Source organism: Rhinopithecus bieti, unplaced genomic scaffold, assembly GCF_001698545.2.
Source record: "Rhinopithecus bieti isolate Rb0 unplaced genomic scaffold, ASM169854v2 scaffold_6380, whole genome shotgun sequence".
In the NCBI taxonomy this organism is placed as follows: domain Eukaryota; kingdom Metazoa; phylum Chordata; class Mammalia; order Primates; family Cercopithecidae; genus Rhinopithecus; species Rhinopithecus bieti.
In genome coordinates, this window is record NW_016806642.1 from 6,260,698 (window position 1) to 6,269,398 (window position 8,701).

Consider the following 8,701-nt stretch of genomic DNA (forward strand, 5'->3'; position numbering starts at 1 on the left):
AAAGAAAAGAAAAGAAAAGAAAAGAAAAGAAAAGAAAAGAAAAGAAAAGAAAAGAAAAGAAAAGATGTATTGGTTTTGCTATGAGGATTCTTTCTTCTTTTTATCTTTCAATGTTTTATTTTGAAAAATTTCAGTTTTACAGGAAAGTTGAAAGATGTTAGAAATTTTTAAAGACTTTGCTTTGCAGAAAGGTACTAATGTAGCAGTGAGTGAGTTTGTTCATTTTACCATATCCTGTGCCAAAGTGAGTATTAACATTTAGACAAAACTTGATCTATCTGATGGGTGAAAAAAAAAGATTTCTTAATTCAAAATTATTTGGTTACCTGCAAGGTTTAGAGTACTTCTAGTACTTTATTAGCCATTTCTTAGCCTTGATTCTATTAATTGTTCATTTTCTTTATTCATTTTTCTTTTTTGGGGGGGATGAAGTCTCACTATGTCACCCAGGCTGAAGTGCAGTGATGTAATCTCGGCTCACTGCAACCTCTGCCTCCTGGGTTCAAGTGATTCTCCTGTCTCAGCCTCCTGAGTAGCTGGGACTACAGTTGCGCACCACCATGCCCAGCCAATTTTTGTATTTTTTACTAGAGACAGGATTTCACCATATTGGACAGGCTGGTCTCGAACTCCTGACCTCGTGATCCGCCCACCTCGGCCTCCCAAAATGTTGGGATTACAGGTGTGAGCCACCGTGTCCAGTCTGTTCATTTTTCTAATAGATCTTTAGTTTTTTTCATTATCAATATCTATGGGTTCATCACATGTGAAAGATAATTATTCTCTCTCATATTTGTAACATATTTTTCCAGTGTATTCATTTATTTTTTTCCAAATTCCTATTTAAGCCTTAAAAAATTAAATTACAACATGTTTGTGTCATCAAATATTTTGACCTATTATTTGGATTTTTTACCATTACTTTGGAGAGTCCTGCCCAATCTGAGACAGGTAACTAATAACTTATATTTTCTTCTAGTTTTTTGTTGTTGTTGTTGTTGTTGTTGTTGAGACGGAGTCTCCATCCGTCGCCCAGGCTGGAGTGCAGTGGCCGGATCTCAGCTCACTGCAAGCTCCGCCTCCCGGGTTTACGCCATTCTCCTGCCTCAGCCTCCCGAGTAGCTGGGACTACAGGTGCCCGCCACCTCGCCCGGCTAGTTTTTTTTTGTATTTTAGTAGAGACGGGGTTTCACCATGTTAGCCAGGATGGTCTCGATCTCCTGACCTCGTGATCCGCCCGCCTCGGCCTCCCAAAGTGCTGGGATTACAGGCTTGATTTCTTCTAGTTTTTATCTGTTTGTTTATTGTTATAGTTAACTAAATTACTCAAATGAAATTCATTTGTGTGTTCTACAAGGATTCTTACTTTGAGTAGCCAACTTGCAGAATACAATAGAATTTGGGGAGGAGCCCCTCGATGCCTGGATTTACTGTTGGAGAGACAGTACAGTATACACCAGATGACTTATCTGTGAACCATGGAAACGTTTGGAAAAGGTAAAGCAGACAATACACTGAAGAATCATTTGTCACAAGTACTTGCGGGCAGTCAAAAAGAGCTGGGAGAGTATATGAATCATGACGTAAGAACTGTGAAGGGCAGGCATTTGAGTCCAGTCAGCGGCTATTATTGAACAGGATGGTCCTCAAATGAGATACAAATTTTATGCCAACAGGGGCAAGTCTACAGAACAAATCATTCTGGTTTGTGCCTCAGCTTCTGTAAAACAGGAACTTTTTTCATCAGTTTTTACTCTCTCATTTAAAAAAATTAACTATAGTCCATAGTTCATTTGAGTTTAATTTTTTAAATTTGTTTTAAATTGACAAAATTGTATATATTTATTGCATACATGTTGTTTTGAAATATGTATACTATAAGTGAAATGTCTAAGTTGAACTAATTAATGTGCATTACTTCATATTTATCCTTTTTGTAATGAGGACATTTAGATTCTAATATTTTAGCGATTCTCAAAAATATAATACATTGTTATTAACTATGGTCACCATGTTGCACAATAGATCTCTTTATTTCTCCCATCTAATTGAAATTTTGTATTCTTTGCCTACATCTCCCCAGTCCTTGATGCCCTGAGCACCTCTAACCACCATTTTACTCTCTATTTTTATGAATTCAACTTTTTTATACTCCACTTATAAATGAGATCATGCAGTGTTCATCTTTCCATGCCTAGTTTATTTCACTTACCATTATGTCCTCCATGTTCATCCATGTTATTCCAAATGACAGGAGTTTCTTCTTTTTAAAGAGTGGTTAGTATTCCATTGTGTGTGTATATATTATTGTATTCCATTCCAATATGCTCTTCTCTCATTCTCTCTCTTCCTCTCCCTCTCTCTCTCTGTATGTGTATATAAACATATATAGAAACTATCATTGGAGAGTTACATATATGCATACATATATGCTTATATATGTACATATAGTAATGCACATATGTTATAATACCACACATATACATGCATGTACATATACAACATATGTATAAACATGTTCATATATCACATAATATGTATTATACACGGTATATGTGTACATATATACATGTGCATATATTCCACATGTATACACATAATACTGCAAATTATACACATATATAACATGTGTATTTATGCGGTACATATGCACATGTGTATATGTACCATATATACACACAATACCGCAATATATACACACATGTATTTATACACGTGTATATGTTTGTATATACATATTGGATGCTTAGGTTGATTCTTAGCTATTGTGAATAATACCACAATGAACATGAGAGTGCAGCTATCTCTTTGACGTACTGATTTCATATTCTTTGGATGTATACCTAGTAGTGGGATTGCTGAATTATGATATTCTTTTTTTAATTTTTGGAGCAGCCTCCATATTGTTTTTCACAGTGGCTGTACTAGTTTCTGTTTCCACCAACAACGTGCAAGGGTTCCTTCTTTTCCGCATTCTCTCCAATACTTGTCTTTTGCCTTTTTGATAATAGCTGCTGTAACAGGTATGTGGTGATATCTCATTGTGGTTTTATTTTGCATTTCTCTGATGATTAGTGATGTGGAGCATTTTTTAATATACCTCTTGGTCATTGCATGTCTTTTTTACAGAAATGTCTGTTCAGATCATTGGCCCATTTTAAAATTAGATTATTTGTTTTCTTACTGCTGAGTTGAGTTTCTTATATATTTTGGATATTAACCCCTTATCAGATGCCTGGCTCTCTAATCTTTTGCATCCTTTTCATTCTGTTTTTTCTCCTTGTCTTTTGGTCATAGTAAATCATAGTATCTATAGGTATGAAAAGTTTGGCTTGTGCAATTTACGTGTGCTACTGGGGATGTGAAACAAAGCCGAACCATGGCACCCCAAACCTGCCCTTATTGGGGTTCAGTGTGACTTGGTAAACTGCATTGATGTCAAACATCCAAAGTCTTCATCTATAATTGAGAAATAAAAATTCATCTTCAGTTAATAAGAGCATTTTAACTATGTGTGGCTCCTGAGAAAAATGTTGAAAGGTCTCCTTTCTCCCAAGATCTTTGCTTTGCACTCTAGGGAAATACCATCGACACTTTTGTTGATACTTGGCATTGTAAAAACCACTTAAGATCTTGCTGCACCTGACTGCATCAACACCCCCAGGCCCCCAAAAAATCGAGTCAGCCAAAGGAGAGAAATAATAATTCATTAAACAACTACTGTGAGGCAACTCCCAAATATATTTTACTTTATTTAATTGTTAGTAATTTCCACAACGTAGCTATTATTATTCCCATTTTACTGATGAGGAAATCAATCGAGTACCTTGTTCAAAGTCACAGGGCCATTTGCATGGTTGAACTGGAATTCAATCAGATATCCGTACAAGGCCGAAAAATGCACTTTCCCCTTCACTTTACTCACGTTTAAAGCCCCTTTCTCTATAGCCAAACATCAAAATTCCACAAGAACCTGACAGAAAAGGGGAATAGGCCAGGGTGAACTGCAAAGCTCATGTCTTGCTCAAAGAGGACAGCTACTAATCAGTTTCAGTCATTGCTCCTTCTGTTGCCATTCAGAAATGTAGGTCTGTTTCTTGATCTGACTTTTCAAAGGAAGGTGAGAGCCTGCATTTTGATGTGAAATCTGTCAATGTTTAAATGCTGCCAATCAATTACAAATTGTTTTAATTGTGTGGGCCAAATAAAACTTATTTGTTGGTTGTATTTAATCCTTGCCTTATACTTCACTTTAACTACAGACTTTCAGATGTGACAGGGAATTAATTAGAACATTACTGTTCAATAGAAAGATAATGCCATCCATATATATAATTTAAAATTTTCTAGTAACCATATTAAAAAGTTTTTAAAAGGGTAAAATTAATTTTAATAATGTGTTGTATTTATCCCAATATGTCCAAAATATTATTTTAACGTATGATAAATACAAAGATTATTAAAGAAATAGAACATCTCATCACTTATAGAACATCTCAATTTGTCCTAGCCATATTTCTAGTGCTCCATGGTCACTTTTGGCTAGTAGCTACCATACTGAGCAGCATAGGTTTGGAAGCTATAAATATCTCCCAGGTGGGACCTGTTTATTCAGAAATTTCATCTTCGCCAGGCAACCATGCCCTACTCTAGCTGGTCTTAGAATTTGTCAAAAGCCTCATTTTTATTTTGGTAAGTGAAAGGGAATTCCCCATTCTTTTAGCTATGACAGAATTCAATTTGTTAGGATAAATTGATGAGTAAATTTACTTTAGTATCTTAGAGACTTTGCATTGAATACTTCTTTAAACTTCTTTAACAAACATGAATTTGTTCGATAAATGTCAAGTACACAAAAGAGTAAAGAATGTCAGCTTTACAAAAATGATAATTAATGCTCTGAAGTGTAGTACCTAAGTGTTGGTAAATTCAATTCAATTAGTAGTTGATTAGAATTTCCTATCTGTTGTTGTGAGGCAGTAATTTCATGTAAGGAACAGCTGGATATAAAACTTACAGGGGTTTGGAATGAGGAGCAATGTGGAGATTAAAAATGATATTCTTAGAGAACTCTGAATATAGAGTTAGATATTTCTATATTTCTAATGTCTTAGCTTGGGCCACCATAACAAAACATCATACATTGGGCAGCTTAAACAACAGGAATTTATTTTCTTACAGTTGCGGAGCCTGAGAAATCCAAGATCAAGGTATCAGCAGATTTGGTGTCTGGCTAGGGGCTCGTTTCCTGGCTTGCAGTTGGCCACCTCTTCATTGTGTCCTCGCATGGTGGAGGGAGTGTAACCTCTTTGGTCTCTCTCTCTCTCCCCCTTTTTTTTCCTCAGAGATGGGGTCTTGCTTTGTCTCCAGGCTGGAGTGAAGTGGCATGATCATAGGTCACTGCAGCCTTGAACTGCTGGGCTCAAGGGATCCTTCCTGCCTCATGCTCCTGAGTAGTTGAGGCTATCGGTGCTAGTGTCTCTTCTCCTTCTTCTTCTTTTTTGTTTTTTTAAGGAAGATGTGTACACCGTACCCAGTGTGTACCTAACAGTGTACACTGTACCCAATGTATAGTCTTTCATCCCTCACCCCTCCCACCTTTTCCCCCAAGTCCCCGAAGTCCATTGTATCATTCTTATGCCTTTGCATCCTCGTAGCTTAGCTCCCACTTATGTATAAGAGCATACGATGTTTGGTTTTCTATTCCTGAGTCACTTCACTTAGAATGATAGTCTCCAATTCCATCCATGTTGCTGCAAATGCCATTATTTTGCTTCTTTTTATGACTAGTAGTCCATGATGTGTGTGTGTGTGTTTGTGTGTGTGTGTATGTGTGTGTGTGTGTGTGTGTGTATATATATATATATATATATATATATATAATTTTCTTTATCCACTCGTTGATTAATGGGCATTTGGGCTGGTTCCATATTTTGCAATTGTAAGTCACTAATTTTATTGGATCAGAGACATATCCTTATGACCTAATTTAACTGTAATAATTTCCATAAGAGCCCAATTTCCCAATATAGCCACATTGGAGGTTGGGGCTTCAACATATGGATATTGAGGAGACAAAATTCAGTCCATAGGAACAGGTTTCAGGGACAGAATAAGAGTTTTATTTTCTTTTCTCATGTTTATTTTGGACCTTTTCAAATCACATCAGAATCAAGCAGTGTCAAAGACAAAAGGGACAATAGTGGGGATCTAAAATCCACAGGTCCTCAGTTATTTAATTAGTGGTTGAGGTAAGTCAAGTAGCTAGGACTCTTGAATTCCATTGCAGTGTTCTTTCTATTATGTTGTTCATTCATTCATTGACTTACTCTATAAAATTGAGCACCTCCCATGTACTGTATTCTCAGGGAAAGAAAGACTCAGACCTAGCTTTTGAGCAAAGTATCCCAAGTCTCTTTTATCCCAGCACTAGTCTTATTAGAAAATATATTAGGCCATATCTAGGATATATATTTTGTTTGTTTGTTTGCTTTGTTTTGTTTTGTTTTGTTTTTTTGAGACGGAGTCTTGTTTTGTTGCCCAGGCTGGAGTACAATGGCGTGATCTTGGCTCACCGCAACCTCCGCCTCCCAGGTTCAAGAGATTCTCCTGCCTCAGCCTCCCTATTTCTTTTTTCTCCAATAACATGTGTTCACTTCATGTCTCTATATCACATTTTGGTAATTCTCACAGTATTTCAAACATTTTCATCATGGTTATATCTATTATGGTGATCTGTGATCAGTAGTCTTTGATGTTACTATCGTAATTATTTTGGTCTCCATGAACACACCCATGTAAGATAGTGAAGTTATTCAAGAAATATTGTGTGTTCTGACTGCTCCACTAACCAGCTATTCTCCCATCTCTCTGTCTCCTTGGGTCTCCCTATTCCCTGAGACACAACAATATTGAAATTAGGCCAGTTAATAACCCTACAATGGCCTGTAAGCATTCAGATAAGTCAAGTTAAGTCAAAAGTTAGAAATGATTAAGCTTAGTGAAGAAGGCATGTTGAAAGCCAATGCAGGCCAAAAACTAGGTCTCTTGAGCTAAACAGTTAGCCAAGTGGTGAATTTAAAGGAAAAGTTCTTTAAGGAAATTAAAAGTGCTATTCCAGTGAACACAAGAATGGTAAGAAAGCAGACTTATTGTTGATATGCAGAAAGATTGAGTGGTTTGGATAGAAGATCAAACCAGCCACAACCTTCCCTTGAGCCAAAGCCTCCTCCAAAGCAAAGCCCTAACTCTTTTCCATTCTATGAAGGCTAAGAGAGGTGAAGAAGCTATAGAAGAAAAGTTGGGAGTTAGCAGAGGTTGGTTAATGAGGCTTAAGGAAAGAAGTCATATCCATAATATAAAAATGCAAGATGAAGCAGCAAATGATGATGTAGAAGCTGCAGCAAGCTATCCAGAAGATCTAGCTAAGATAATTGATGAAGGTGGCTACACTAAACAATAGATTTTCAACGGAGATGAAACAGCCTTCTATTAGAAGATGTAATCTAGGACTTTCATAGAGAAAAATCAATACCTGGCTTTAGAGTTTCAAAGGACAGGCTGACTCTCTTGTTAGGGGCTAATGTAGCTGGTGACCTTAAGTTGAAGCCAATGCTCATTTACCATTCCAAAGATCCTAGGGCCCTTAAGAATTATGCTAAATCTACTCTGCCTGTGCTCTTAGAATTGGAACAATAAAACCTGGATAACAGCACATCAGTTTATGGCGTGGTTTACTGAATATTTTAAGCCCCCTGTTGAGACCTACTGCTCAGAAACAAAGATTCCTTTCAAAAGATTACTGCTCATTGACAATGCACCTGGTCACCGAAGAGCTCTGATGGAGATGTACTAGGAGATAAATGTGTTCATGCCTGCTAACACAACATCCATTCTGCAGCCTATGAATCATGTAGTGATTTCCAACCTTCAAGTCTTATGATTTCAGAAACACATTTAGTAAGGTTATAGCGACCATGGATAGTGAATCATGTGATGGATCTGGGCAAAGTAAACTGAAAACCTTCAGGAAAGAATTCACCGTTCTAGATGCCATGAGAACATCTGTGATTCATGAAAGGAGGTCAAAATATCAACATTAAAACTAGTTTGGAAGAAGTTGATTCTAACCTTCATGGATGACCGTGAGGGGTTCAAGACTTCCGTGGAGGAAGGAACTGAAGATGTGGTAGAAATAGCAAGAGAAGTAGAATTAGAAGTGGAGCCTGAAGGTGTGACTGAATTGCTGCAATCTCATGATAAAACTTGAAAGAACTAGGAGTTGCTTCTTATGGATGAGTAAAGAAAGTGGTTTCTGAGATGGAACGGGGTCTATTTCTTGTGAAGACGCTGTGAAAATTGTTGAAAGGGCAACAAAGGATTTAGAATATTCCATAAACTTAGTTGATAGAGCAGCAACAGGTCTTGAGAAGATTAACTCCAATTTTAAAAGAAGTTCTACTGCAGGTAAAATGCTGTCAACAGTATCACATGCTACAGAGAAATCTTTCATGAAAAGAGTTAAATGTTGAGGCAAACTTCATTGCTGTCTTATTTTAAGAAATTGCCACAACCACCTCAGCCTTCAGCAACCACTACCCTGATCAGTCAGCAGCCATCAACATCAAGAGAAGACCCTCCACAGCAGAAAGATGATGACTTGCTGAAGGCTCATGTGATCATTAGCCTTTTTTTTTTTTTT